General features: G+C 35.3%; 1 pseudogene; it reads left to right on the top strand.

Annotated features, from left to right (window-relative positions):
- The first annotated feature begins 405 nt into the window (after positions 1 to 405).
- Positions 406 to 9,735, top strand: LOC139890308 (uncharacterized; annotated as a pseudogene).
- The last annotated feature ends 5,892 nt before the right edge of the window (positions 9,736 to 15,627 follow it).

Genomic DNA, 15,627 nt, shown 5'->3' with positions numbered 1-15,627 from the left:
TGTATTTAAATAATAATTATTATAATATCCTATTTTTATTTTATTAATTTTTAATAACAACAACATATAATACTTCAAATTATATTTTGAATTATTATTTATATATACATACACACATATTTATTTACAATTAAATGTTCGTGAATCGTCGAGAGCAGTCGAAGGTCAAATAAATGTATGACAACAGTTCAAAATTTTTGAGACTTCAACATTACAGACTTTGCTTATCGTATCAAAATCATATAAAGATTAAGATTAAATTTGGTCGGAAATTTCCGGGTCGTCACATGTTGCTTCAACAGATTACAACTACTATGTTGGTCTTGATATTCGCCTTCTACTATTTTATTATATGTTTATCGTATTGTTTTACGATTCGCGATATCATGACAAGAGAGGAAAAAAATGAAGAAACGAATGAAGTGGATGTTTGAATTGACTATGGCAAGTGATGAAGTTTGTATTAGTGAGCTTCGTATGAGTAGAGCCACCTTTCAAGTGTTATGTGATATGGTCAGTGACATTGGGGGTTTAAAACCTACTAAAAACACTTAATGTTCTTGTACACTTTGGCTCACCATAATAAAAGTAGGTCAATTAGTTTACTCTTTTATTGTAGTAGAGAAACAGTTAGTCGGCGATACCATCAGGTTCTTTTAGTTATATTGAGATTGCATCATATTTTGCTAAAGAAGCCTTTTAGATGTATTGAGATTGCATCATATTTTGCTAAAGAAGCCAGAGCCTATTACTCAAAATTATCAAGATGATAGATGGAAACATTATCAGGTATCATGTGGATATAGCTCTGTTAAGCTTATGATCCATTAATAAAGATTAATTTAAGAGATAACACGAAAGGGTTGTATTTCAACTAATGTATTAGGCGTTTGTTGTCCAAACATGCAATTTATATATGTGTACCTGGTTGGGAAGGTTCGGCACACGACGGCCATGTGCTACGCGATGCAGTCTCAAGGCCTAAGGGGCTAAAAGTCCCTAATGGTAACTATTACTTGGTTGATGCCGGGTATTGCAATGCGAATGGTTTTCTTGCTCCATATCGAGGACAACGATATCACCTAAACGAGTTCGATAATTACACACCAGAGACTGCCGAAGAATGTTTCAACCACAAACATGCGAAAGCAAAGAATGTTATTGAAAGATGTTTTGGTCTATTAAAAGGAAGATGGAAGATCCTTGCATCCCCTTCATAGATTCAAACCCAAGTTCGAATTATATCAGCATGTTGCCTTCTTCATAACTTAATTCGAAAGTTTATGAGTACTCATGATCCTCAAGAATCTGAATCTGAATCTGAAGACGAAGAAGAAGAAAGTGGTGATGAAAGTAGCGAAGCAGATTCTGTTACCAATATTAGTCCAAATGATGAATGGCTAGCATTTAGAAATAATATGGCAGCTACTATGTTTAACTCATAGATTACTAGATAGAATTCATACTTTGTATGCATGCACGTTGTACTTACTTTGTTTAAGAGTTTGTTTCTAGAAATTTATATTGATGGCTTTTAATGATGTACTTGTAATTTTTGACATCACTGGTTAGTATTTTATATGTTTTAATTAATTTATCTTTTATGTATAATCTCGGTCTAATAGATTGATATGCATTTTTATATTGACAATAACATATGCTGAGCGTGGGAGGGGAAAGAATAAGCAATATTGGAAAGACGAGGAAGCTGACGCATTGGTCGATGTCTTAGAAGAACTTGCGAGTGATCCTTTGTGGAAGGTAGATGGTGGTTTCAAAAACAATTATATGGTTTAAGTACGCAAAAGGATGATCAAAAAGATCCCGAGTTTTGATAAGGAAGTTAACCCACATATAGACTTAAGGATCAAATATCTAAAAGTATAATCCAATTTCTGAGATGCTACTACAAAGTGGATGCCAGTGGGATGATGTTGAACACAAAATTAATTGTGAAAAACAATGGTATGAAGATTGGTGTAAGGTAAGTATTATTAATCTAACTAAGATCTTTTTGATTTCATCTACTAATATAGTATTTCTTACATGATAGTGCTTTTCAATTTTGTAGAACCATAAGAACACGGTTGATTATGGAACTTCAGGTTTCCTTATTTGAAGAAACTGGACTTGGTATGGGGTCGCGATAGAGCAACGAGACTCAGAGCTGACGATATGTCACAAGCAGGTGAGGATGCTGTAACATCCCGCGTTTTTCCGTTAAATTTAATTTTAACACCGTCTTTTTTTTTTAAAACATAATCTTTCGTATTTAAATTAATAGTTTCCGTTGACTAACGTTTATAATATTCTCGTTATTTAATTATAACATCACTCGTCTACTCGAGCGTTTTTAAAATATTCGTTTGGTTAAATCCCGCACCCGCTTCTAAACTCGAGGGACAAAAATTGACACGGGGCAAACTAGTTGACTAGGTCAACTAGTCCACCCCAATCACCACCATTCAATCCCTCCATCTCTCTCTCTTTCTTTCTTTTTTTCTCTCAAGAACATAAACATAATTCATCATCTAAATTCGGATCGGGAAGCAAACTTCAAAACAAATTACATATTCGTGATCCTCTCATCATCCTCTTCGATTTGGTACCAATTTCATCCATTTTGGGTAACATTTCTAAAACACTAAATTTCTCTAAATTCGTTTTATATACTTGAAATTGTGTTAGTTAGTGTCTATGGCTCGTGTGTAACATGAATATATGTTTTGTTTGCTCGATTCGTTGTTTTGAGTAACTAGTTTGAACATTTGAAATGGGTTAGCTTAATCCTTGATTTTGGATGAGTTAATGTTGTTAGATTGTTAAAGTGCATGTTTTAATTGTGTTACTAGTATCACTAGCTTCGTTTTGATGCGTAGGTTGATTAAGGAAACTTCAAAAACATGAATATTGATTTTTGCGGATTTTGGTTAGGGTTTGATAGACTTAAAACGAGCTTTTGATGTTTCGAATGCCATGAAATGTTATTAGTAAGTGTTTAGTTGTAATGTATGCTTCATTACCTTCAAAACGGCATATCGTATGTGTAAATTGGATTCCCGAATCATAAAATACGTTTTACGAACTTGAAACTTTGAAAATAAACCTTTCTTGATCAATTGACGAGTTTTCGGTTATTGTAAATGATGTTTTTGATTAATGATATGTGGTTAGTTGTATTCCTTGTCGAAATAGCTTTCCGATGATATAAAATACATGTTCTAATTGGTTGCGGATCATAAAATGTGATTGTTTGTGTTTTGGTTCGTGCATACTTTGAAAACTGACCAGAATTCTCTGGCCAGGTAGTGGCGCGGCGCGCCACATCCCCGCGCGGCGCGCAGAATCGCCTGGCCAGATTCTGCTCACTTTGGCGCATTTCACGCGAAATGTTTGACTAGCTATCGACCTCCGATTCACATGAAACTTGTTCTAATATGCTTATATATGAATAAAAACCTCAGAAAAATAGTTCGGGACCGAACCCGAACGTGTTGACTTTTTCGTTGACTTTGACCAAGTTTGACTTTTAGTCAAACTTAACCAAACTTTTATACAATCATTCTAACATGCTTTCATACTTGTTTCTTGTATGAAACTTGACAACGTGATTCACATGCTATACTTAATCGAGTCGTAACGAGCCATAGGACTAATTGAACACATTTCACCCGACCTTGTGTCGTAACCGGTTAATTGATACAACTTACTTGTTTAGGTCAAGGCTAAGCAACTTTCATGCGTACGTTACTTTGCGAAGTACTTTTATACTCGTGCACTCGAGGTGAGATCATAGTCCCACCTTTTCAACAACTTTTTATACTTTTAAATTGTGGGCTGAGAAACATATACTTTGTTACATTTTGTACTACTTGCTTTTATACTTTGAACACAAGTACAAGGAAAACAAACATTCCACAGCGAGTTAGAACAAAAATCCTCAATTCGATTATCATTAGTTACACTTGCAGGGTGTAAGCGAGAACTTATATTGTGTGGCCATACGGGTTTGACAAACCCTCATTACGGACGGTTCGCTACCGTCTACGGATGAAATATATTTTCGGGAAACAGTGTATGTTCTAACACTATTGTGATGGGGTTCTATGGAAGGAAACGTTAAGTCTTGATAATTGGGTGCTCGCGAACCAACTTTTGGAATGCAACTTTTGGATGATCAATTTATGGAAATACTAAATCTTGTGGTTCAAAATATAACTTTTATTAATACACCTATGGTTTCACCAACGTTTTTCGTTGACAGTTTTCTATATGTTTCTCAGGTTCATACATGGCTATTTGATACATGCTTCCGCGTACATTCATACTTGCTTGGGGTCAAGCATACATGCATACACTCTGATTTCATGCTTGGAGTCAAGCATACATACATGCATACGCTAGTGATAGCACCGTTGGATTCAAACATATTGTTTACATACTTACGCTATTTATAGCAACTGTGATTTTAAACTAATTATGTCGCAAGATATTTCATTTGTACTTTACTACTTTTGTAAACTTAAACTCGTTGTCGATCCGTCTGGTGAACTAAACTTTGCAAGTCATGCACATTTCAAATGAATGCGACATAATTTTGGTCAAACGAGTCTCATATAGGGACTACGACCACGCAACGGGACCTAAGTTAACGACGCCGTCAATAACGGTTTTGGTCGGGTCGTTACAAGTGGTATCAGAGCGTTGGTTGTAGGGAACTAGGACGTGCATTAGTGTGTCTAACAGAGTCGTTAGGACGCATTAGTGAGTCTAGACTACAACCGGATAGTTAACCATTGCATTCTGACATACATTTGCTATAGATAGCACTTACTTGACTACTTGTGCATTATACTTGAATCATTCTTAGGAAAACTTTTTAATGGTACCCAACCTTCATCATACGAACTCGCATTCCGCCACTTTTTGGTGACACACGTAAATTCATGATTCATACACGTATGGATGACGACGACTTCATTAGTCACACTTGTTCGGGAACTCTGTCTCCCGGATTGTTATTTGCCACCGTTTCAACTTACTATCGGTTTCCCACTGGTGTTTCTTACTATCTACTTTTTGGTGTTACTACCATCACTACTCTAGGTGAGTATCGTCATCAACATTTATCACTACGGTTGCGTGCTACTCGTTATCATGACTCGTTACTCTTTTCATACCTAAATACATTATTGTTTGAATCGAACCGATTTGACGTTAACAATCATTTATACACTTCCCGCGGGGAAACGCTTCCTTAGAGTTGTAGAAACTATTTCGATTTAATACGAGTCACGTTTGAGACGTCGTTACATTTTGTTCATTTTAGATTTTCGCGATGACACGAACTTGAATCTATAGAGTGATGTGGGAATGGAGGTATGAGTTAGCGTAATATAACGACACTCGATCAACGTGGTTATATTACGGTAAGACATACCAAAGTTCTAGTGACGCGTGATGGTGGTTAGACTCGATCAACCTAAACACCACCATGTGCCATGTACATGACTTCATCTTTTCAGGTTTGGACATCCGAAAACTCCGAAAATATTTATAACAACCATACCGGGGACACACCTTCGACTTTTGTCGAACTATATTTATGCTTCCGAATGAATTACCGATTCCTCTCGACTTCAACCGTATGTTACACGTGTATACTATCTCGTCCTCGCACAGTCTTATTGACTAATTACGATTTACTCGTTATGCTCGCACCGAGGCGGAAACTTCTCTCTCATCACACTCGTACTTCCGGTTCGGGAAATCTTTATTCTAAACTCCCAATGGAGGGAGGGACTCTCCACGTTATACTAGTATTCACCTCGAGGGTGAATAGTTCCGACGAACGTTTTTTCTTTCAGAAACCGATGAGAACCTGCCCCGACGAACGTTTTTGGAAACCGATAAATCTTCCGCGACGCGAATTTTCTTGAGAAACTTGTCCTAGCTAACGTTTTCAATTCCTAGCAAACTTGTTCAATATGCCTTAGGGAAATATACCCCGTTTCGGATCGAGATCCTCGTTTCATTTCTAGATTTTGGAGTACCTTACAAAAAGCCTCGGGACCGCATTTAGACATGAGTACCGCGTACCATCCACAACCCGACGGACCGAACAAACATGCGATTTAAACCTTGGAAACCATAATACAAGTTTGTATTACCAACTTCAAATTTACTTGAGAAAAGTATTTTCCTTTAACCGAATCCTCGTACTACAAGGATTTTCATTCGAGTTTTAACGTCACTCCTTTTGAAACCACATGTGACCGGAAACGTCATTCTCCTTTGTCGAACCAAGTAAACGATGATCAATTCACCGGGGCCGAGGTTATTCATGAGCAACCGAGAAAATTTATTCATATTCAGGTAAAACCCTACGCGACTCGTAATCACCAAGAGCTACGCCGATATTAGACGTAAACATTTCAAATTCCACGTGGGAAACCGCGTCACGTTAAGAGTCGCACCTTGGAAAGGTGCAATCCGTTTCGGGAAACGTAGGAAGCTAAATCCGCGATATTTTGATCCTTTAAATTCTTGGGGTGTTTTGGACCCGTCGCTAGCCGTTTAGACTTTTCCGACTCATTTTGGGTCTCCGTTTATCCTACATTCGATGTATCAACTCAAAGACGTGTTTTGCGAAACGAGAACTTGCTATCTCCTTTGATGAACTCACTATCGACGATAAACTTCATTCCTAGGAGGGCCGGTCGAAACCATGAATCGTGAACCCAAACTCTAAGACGACGTGAAATCCCGACTGTCAAAGTTCGTTGAAATGCCCAAGGGAGTACCTTCACTTATTCGTAGAACCAACAACGCAAGATCTCGAGGAAGAAACAACAACTACTACTTCCAACTAAATTTCGGGACGAAATTTCTTTTGAGTTGTGGATAATGTAACATCCCGCGTTTTTCCGTTAAATTTAATTTTAACACCGTCTTTTTTTTTTAAAACATAATCTTTCGTATTTAAATTAATAGTTTCCGTTGACTAACGTTTATAATATTCTCGTTATTTAATTATAACATCACTCGTCTACTCGAGCGTTTTTAAAATATTCGTTTGGTTAAATCCCGCACCCGCTTCTAAACTCGAGGGACAAAAATTGACACGGGGCAAACTAGTTGACTAGGTCAACTAGTCCACCCCAATCACCACCATTCAATCCCTCCATCTCTCTCTCTTTCTTTCTTTTTTTCTCTCAAGAACACAAACATAATTCATCATCTAAATTCGGATCGGGAAGCAAACTTCAAAACAAATTACATATTCGTGATCCTCTCATCATCCTCTTCGATTTGGTACCAATTTCATCCATTTTGGGTAACATTTCTAAAACACTAAATTTCTCTAAATTCGTTTTATATACTTGAAATTGTGTTAGTTAGTGTCTATGGCTCGTGTGTAACATGAATATATGTTTTGTTTGCTCGATTCGTTGTTTTGAGTAACTAGTTTGAACATTTGAAATGGGTTAGCTTAATCCTTGATTTTGGATGAGTTAATGTTGTTAGATTGTTAAAGTGCATGTTTTAATTGTGTTACTAGTATCACTAGCTTCGTTTTGATGCGTAGGTTGATTAAGGAAACTTCAAAAACATGAATATTGATTTTTGCGGATTTTGGTTAGGGTTTGATAGACTTAAAACGAGCTTTTGATGTTTCGAATGCCATGAAATGTTATTAGTAAGTGTTTAGTTGTAATGTATGCTTCATTACCTTCAAAACGGCATATCGTATGTGTAAATTGGATTCCCGAATCATAAAATACGTTTTACGAACTTGAAACTTTGAAAATAAACCTTTCTTGATCAATTGACGAGTTTTCGGTTATTGTAAATGATGTTTTTGATTAATGATATGTGGTTAGTTGTATTCCTTGTCGAAATAGCTTTCCGATGATATAAAATACATGTTCTAATTGGTTGCGGATCATAAAATGTGATTGTTTGTGTTTTGGTTCGTGCATACTTTGAAAACTGACCAGAATTCTCTGGCCAGGTAGTGGCGCGGCGCGCCACATCCCCGCGCGGCGCGCAGAATCGCCTGGCCAGATTCTGCTCACTTTGGCGCATTTCACGCGAAATGTTTGACTAGCTATCGACCTCCGATTCACATGAAACTTGTTCTAATATGCTTATATATGAATAAAAACCTCAGAAAAATAGTTCGGGACCGAACCCGAACGTGTTGACTTTTTCGTTGACTTTGACCAAGTTTGACTTTTAGTCAAACTTAACCAAACTTTTATACAATCATTCTAACATGCTTTCATACTTGTTTCTTGTATGAAACTTGACAACGTGATTCACATGCTATACTTAATCGAGTCGTAACGAGCCATAGGACTAATTGAACACATTTCACCCGACCTTGTGTCGTAACCGGTTAATTGATACAACTTACTTGTTTAGGTCAAGGCTAAGCAACTTTCATGCGTACGTTACTTTGCGAAGTACTTTTATACTCGTGCACTCGAGGTGAGATCATAGTCCCACCTTTTCAACAACTTTTTATACTTTTAAATTGTGGGCTGAGAAACATATACTTTGTTACATTTTGTACTACTTGCTTTTATACTTTGAACACAAGTACAAGGAAAACAAACATTCCACAGCGAGTTAGAACAAAAATCCTCAATTCGATTATCATTAGTTACACTTGCAGGGTGTAAGCGAGAACTTATATTGTGTGGCCATACGGGTTTGACAAACCCTCATTACGGACGGTTCGCTACCGTCTACGGATGAAATATATTTTCGGGAAACAGTGTATGTTCTAACACTATTGTGATGGGGTTCTATGGAAGGAAACGTTAAGTCTTGATAATTGGGTGCTCGCGAACCAACTTTTGGAATGCAACTTTTGGATGATCAATTTATGGAAATACTAAATCTTGTGGTTCAAAATATAACTTTTATTAATACACCTATGGTTTCACCAACGTTTTTCGTTGACAGTTTTCTATATGTTTCTCAGGTTCATACATGGCTATTTGATACATGCTTCCGCGTACATTCATACTTGCTTGGGGTCAAGCATACATGCATACACTCTGATTTCATGCTTGGAGTCAAGCATACATACATGCATACGCTAGTGATAGCACCGTTGGATTCAAACATATTGTTTACATACTTACGCTATTTATAGCAACTGTGATTTTAAACTAATTATGTCGCAAGATATTTCATTTGTACTTTACTACTTTTGTAAACTTAAACTCGTTGTCGATCCGTCTGGTGAACTAAACTTTGCAAGTCATGCACATTTCAAATGAATGCGACATAATTTTGGTCAAACGAGTCTCATATAGGGACTACGACCACGCAACGGGACCTAAGTTAACGACGCCGTCAATAACGGTTTTGGTCGGGTCGTTACAGATGCCAATCAAAATAATGATGAATTTGTGTGTTACCCCTCTCAAAGTGAAGATGAAATTGTCATGGTATCTAATGGACAAGCATCACCTACTTCCTCGAACGTTGAAATGTCAAGGAATAAACGTATAAAGGTCTTACAAAAGCCACGAAATTTAGAAGAAGAAACCGGTGACAACGCAGGAAATTTTAGATGAGAAGTTAGATAACCTTACTTCTGATTTTAAGTCTCTCTGTGGTGCAATGGTTTCACAAATTGTTGTTGCTGCTAGTGCTTTGATTGTGGATGCTAATAATTCAGACTCATTGAGTGATGAAGATGCAAGAGGTATTGAGTGAACTTCTAAATATGGGGATAGCTCAAGCGGGTGTTGGAAAGGTTATCGAAGCATGCTACAACGATCCTAACAAAGTGAAGACTTTCTTTACTTTACCAGTTTTTATGAGAAGATCTTACGTGACGAGTTTCATATATCCATCGCAAGTGTAGTCTCTTTTAAACTTGTTTTTTAGCGTATTTTATATTTGTTTATTTTGATACGTGGAACTTTTGTAAGCAATTTTATGGTACTCTAAGATTATTATTTGGAGCATTTTTTGCAAGTGTTATTTTCTTTGATTTGACATTGAATGTCAATGTGATTGATATGTGATATTGTTAGGATTCAGGACCCAAACAAGACAAGTGATTGATCACAATAACTAAACCCACGAACGACAAACGAATTAAAACTAAAGCATAAAGTAAACGACGCAAGGATTTAACGTGGTTATATCCCATCTCGAAAACACGGAGACGGGTTTAGTCCGCGGGCGCAAATCAGAGAATTTCTTTATATTTTTCATGCACACAATTACAATGAGGCTATGGGTCTATTTATAGTGAAACATTAAAGCTAGCTACTTGTTGAACAAGCTAACTTGTCCTTCAAGCCAAAGGCAATCCAAAAATAAAATACTTGCTCCCTAAGTAAACCTTGGCTTCCAAGCTAACTTAATCTCCAAGCTAATTTGATTTCTTTCCTTTTGTTTAAAGTTTCCATATCTCAACAATCTACCACTTGGAGACTTTGAACAAACCCATACCAGATTACCTGTCTCGACTTTGTTCAACCTACCCATCTATACCGCCAAGAAAGCTTCTTGGGACACTGTGATGACCCGAAAATTTCTGACCAAATTTAAACTTAATCTTTGTATGATTAACATTTTTGACACGATAAGCAAAGTCTGTAAAACTGAATCTCAAAATTTTTGAATTATTCAAATACCGTTCGGTTGTTCTCGACGATTCGCGAACAATTATATGTAAATAGATACATATACTATAACCTGAAAACGTAACAAAGTGTTAAGTAAATGATAATGTGCATTAAACTTATTGGTTTGATTATCTGATTGATATATTCAACTACGAAGTTAAAATATTATGCCAAACAAATGAATTAAAAGATATTTATTAGGTCTCTGTTGTGAGGTCCACACTGATTTGAGAATTTATTCCTTTTTAACGGTATTCGGAATAAATGGTAAAGTGTTTGATGACAAAAGTTAGATAAAAGTTAGTGGTAAACTAAACTGCATAATATTTAATTGATTGTGTTTCGAACGTGCGAAAACGTTTTTCGATATAATAGAATTGGTTAATTAAGTGTGTTTGTTTAAATAACGTAATTTGGACATATACAAAAATAAAGAATATTAACTGTTAGAATTAAGTATATGAATAACTTGTGAGATGTATTTTAAAACGTGTTTATAAATATTGAGAATAGATATTAATTTGGTTATGAAACGTTTGATAAATACTATTACATTAATAAATAACGAGACAATGGTTTATAGAAGTAAATGACCAAAACACTCGAAAGATTAAGATATACTTTGAGTGGTATAGTTTATTGATAATTTAAGACTATATTTTGACAAAGGTACGAGTCACGAAACGTAAAGTGATAGTTTTCTAAGCATACGAAAATGCGTTCGAGAAACCGAAACAGGGGCATAACTCGAGTGACAATGTACGAGACCTCGGAACGAAAATTTCAAGTCAACTATGTACGAGAATATAATATAATATATAATTAATTAATATAAATTATATATATTATATATTAATAAATAAATATGTCGACAAACAAAAAAACAAAAGTTGGTAAGCTGGATCAGAGGGCCATGCGATCGCATGGCCTTGAAGCACAAATCCCATGCGATCGCATGGGGTACTTTTTCAGAAAAGGTTCTATAAATTGCTCGATTTTTGGCTTAGTTTTCACACATCATATATTACTCCGTTTTTATTATTATTATTATTATTATTATTACTATTATTATTATTATTATTATTATTATTATTATTATTATTATTATTATTATTATTATTATTATTATTAAGATTAATATTATTATTAATATTATTAATTATTATTATCCATAAAATACTACGACGAGGTTATGAGCGTGTCACTTTCAAAATGGTTTTCAAGCGAGATAGAGCTAAGAAAATTATGGGTTATTGCTAAGGAGGTTATGGGTAATGTTCGGGGGTATATTTTTGAATCAAACCTAGTGTTTATCATCTCCGTTGCGTCTACGTACATTCCTACAATATTGAATCTCAATATTGATACGTAATCACTCATATTTTATCTTTTATATATTAATTGTGTATCAATGTCTAGTGCTCGAGTATATATATTTATACATGCTTGTATGCTAAATTTCGTTAAACAGTTTATGATGAATCACGAATTAAATACATATATTACTGGTAAAAGGTATATGATATGCATGTTTTTGGAAAGCTGGCGAAAAATCAATGACTTTTCATTTAGATATCGAATAGTTTCGATGAACGGATTAAAAGATATGATCAACTGAATTATGATTGACGTTAATTGAAATTGCTTTTGAATCTACAATTAAGATTTAAACAACTTGTTTAAGATTGATAAATTGGATTTTTGAATATTACCAACCGAGTAAATGAATCCTTATATAAGGTACATCTCATTTTGTTAAACAACTGTCAAAATTGACTTTTTGAAACGACTTTGGATAACTTTTGTATGTCGATATCTAGCATTAGGATTGTGATACACTATGATCTGACCTAGCTTGATAGACAATTATTGACCAACATATGTTCTCTAGGTTGAGATCTACGGTTATTTGGTATTCCAAGTTTCAGTCACATTTCGGTGAACGACTTTATGTACCGCTAAGGTGAGTTTCATTGCTCCCTTTTTAATTGCTTTTGCAATATATATTTTTGGGCTGAGAATACATGCAATTTATTTTAAATGCAATGGATACAAGTACATACTTAATTCTACACTGAGTTTGAACCGAAAATCCCTTACCTTTTGTAACTAGTAGTATCTAGTACATAGGATATGGACTGGTGGGCGCGAATAACAGTATATGGATCCATAGGGCTTGACATCCCCGTCCGAGCTAGAGCGCTAGCCTTTTAACGGACGTGTGTTATTTGAGTTTAGGACACGTTGGTTTGCGTGTATTAAAACGAATGGGGTATTTATCATTATAACGTTAAAGCTTAGTTACCAGGTTGCTTTGTTACGTAGAATCTATTGATAAATGTTTCTGGATGAAACAACTGAAATCTTGTGATCCACTTTTATATACAGATTACGCGAAACACTACAACTATGAACTTACCAACCTTTGTGTTGACACTTGTTAGCATGTTTATTCTCAGGTTTCTAGAAGTCTTTCACTGTTTGATTATATGTGATACAAGATATGTGCATGGAGTCATACATGCTTTATTCAAGAAAACTTTGCATTCAAAAAATTATCACCGTGTATCTTATTTTGACTTCATTATCAACAGATGTATTATGGTAAACTATTATTTATGGTGATTGTCTATATGTAGAAATCATCAAACGTTGAAAACCTTAGAAATTGATATTCATTTATTGTGTACCTTTTGAAAAGAATGCAATGTTTACAAAACGTATCATATAGAGGTCAAATACCTCGCAATAAAATCAATAAATGACGTGTTCGTCCATATAGATTTGGAGTGATCGTCACAGTTGGTATCAGAGCGTTGGTCCTAGTGAATCAGGTCTTGCATAAGTGTGTCTAACTGATAGTTGTTAGGATGCATTAGTAAGTCTGGACTTCGACTGTGTCTGCATGTCAAAAGTTTTGCTTATCATTTCTTGTCAGAAATTACCTGTCTATCATCTTAAGTCTAAACGCGTCTTATTGCATTGATTGCATAGATAGTGTATAGACAAAATTCATATCTTGGCATATCTATTACAGTAAACTTTGACTGCCATCTTCCGAAAATTTCTCCGTAATTTACGGGATTTTGGTATTATATATACATATATAAATTATGTATTGAAGAGTACCAATCTAAATTCTATAATCTATTTCATATCAAAAATCATCTCTCTAATTATACAAGATGGATCCCGTATCTAGTTCAAATTCCTTAAATTCCGACAGCTATTCCGATATGGATATTCACCTGAACTCTGAAGAAAGTGTAACCGGAATGGATCAACCAATCAGCCATCACCTATTTTGGATGAATTGGGGATGGGTTCGTAGCCTACTTAATTATTGGAGACAAGAAGAAGGCGATCCCTTCCATCCACCACATTGCCCTCTTGGCGAAGAACCTGAAGCACTTACCAGCGAACCTGTTTGTAATACCATTTTCTCTCTCATCTCCAGAATATCTCGTCATGATCATATACTCTCTCAAATTCTGGATCTTATTCATCCGCTCGTCCGAACCGCCAATCATCCCGGTGTTGTAGAAGAAGTCAACGAGCTTCGCGCTCGGGTAGTGGCTTTGGAGAATATGGTGCAAAGGTTACAAGCACCAGCAGAATCACCGACATCAACAGTACCACCGACAACAACACCAACAGTACCATTACCACCACCAACAACATCCGCACCGCAAGCCTCAACATCACAATATGTACCTTGAACATCAACGTCATACGTATCGTAGTTACCAAGAAATATCAGCAACAATAACCGATGAAGTATTAACTCATTTTCCCTGAAGAAATTTTATGTATATTTAATATATATGAATTTTGAAATCAAAATAAATCTTTTCGTACTAAGCTATTACGTGTGAATCTTAACTGGTAGGTACTACTCGGTTAGTTCATATTACTAATATGCAATGATGTACATCCTTCCTTAACAACTTAACCATTGTTAACTACAATCCCTGTTTTAACTTAATGAATTCCATTTCATAATAAACCAAGTGTATTATTCAATTACATAATTGATTTTACATTTTCATTTTTGATGTACTCGAAACTTTCCAGAAAACATCATCTGTGCCCTATAAGGTTCACAAAAATTCCACGAGCATCAACATCCTTCACCGAGGAATAAGAATAAATAATGAAGTATCGATTACATTAGCGAAATACTCCGCAAAGATTATGTAATCTTTAATGTTTTAGAGATTAATCATTTCTAAGTCAAGCCGAAAATTAAATGAGCTTAATATTGAAATGTCCCGTTCTTATTGATTAAAAACGTTCCATATTAATTGATTTCGTTGCGAGGTTTTGACCTCTATATGAGACGTTTTTCCAAAGACTGCATTCATTTTTAAAACAAACCATAACCTTTATTTCATAAATAAAGGTTTAAAAAGCTTTACGTAGATTATCAAATAATGATAATCTAAAATATCCTGTTTACATACGACCATTACATAATGGTTTACAATACAAATATGTTACATCGAAATCAGTTTCTTGAATGCAGTTTTTACACAATATCATACAAACATGGACTCCAAATCTTGTCCTTATTTTAGTATGCAACAGCGGAAGCTCTTAGTATTCACCTGAGAATAAACATGCTTTAAACATCAACAAAAATGTTGGTGAGTTATAGGTTTAACCTATATATATCAAATCGTAACAATAGACCACAAGATTTCTTATTTCAATACACATCCCATACATAGAGATAAAAATCATTCATATGGTGAACACCTGGTAACCGACATTAACAAGATGCATATATAAGAATATCCCCATCATTCCGGGACACCCTTCGGATATGATATAAATTTCGAAGTACTAAAGCATCCGGTACTTTGGATGGGGTTTGTTAGGCCCAATAGATCTATCTTTAGGATTCGCGTCAATTAGGGTGTCTGTTCCCTAATTCTTAGATTACCAGACTTAATAAAAAGGGGCATAT

Source organism: Rutidosis leptorrhynchoides, chromosome 2, assembly GCF_046630445.1.
Source record: "Rutidosis leptorrhynchoides isolate AG116_Rl617_1_P2 chromosome 2, CSIRO_AGI_Rlap_v1, whole genome shotgun sequence".
Classification (NCBI taxonomy): Eukaryota; Viridiplantae; Streptophyta; class Magnoliopsida; order Asterales; family Asteraceae; genus Rutidosis; species Rutidosis leptorrhynchoides.
Note: the sequence above shows the minus strand (reverse complement) of the source record. Positions and strands in the feature narration are given on the sequence as shown.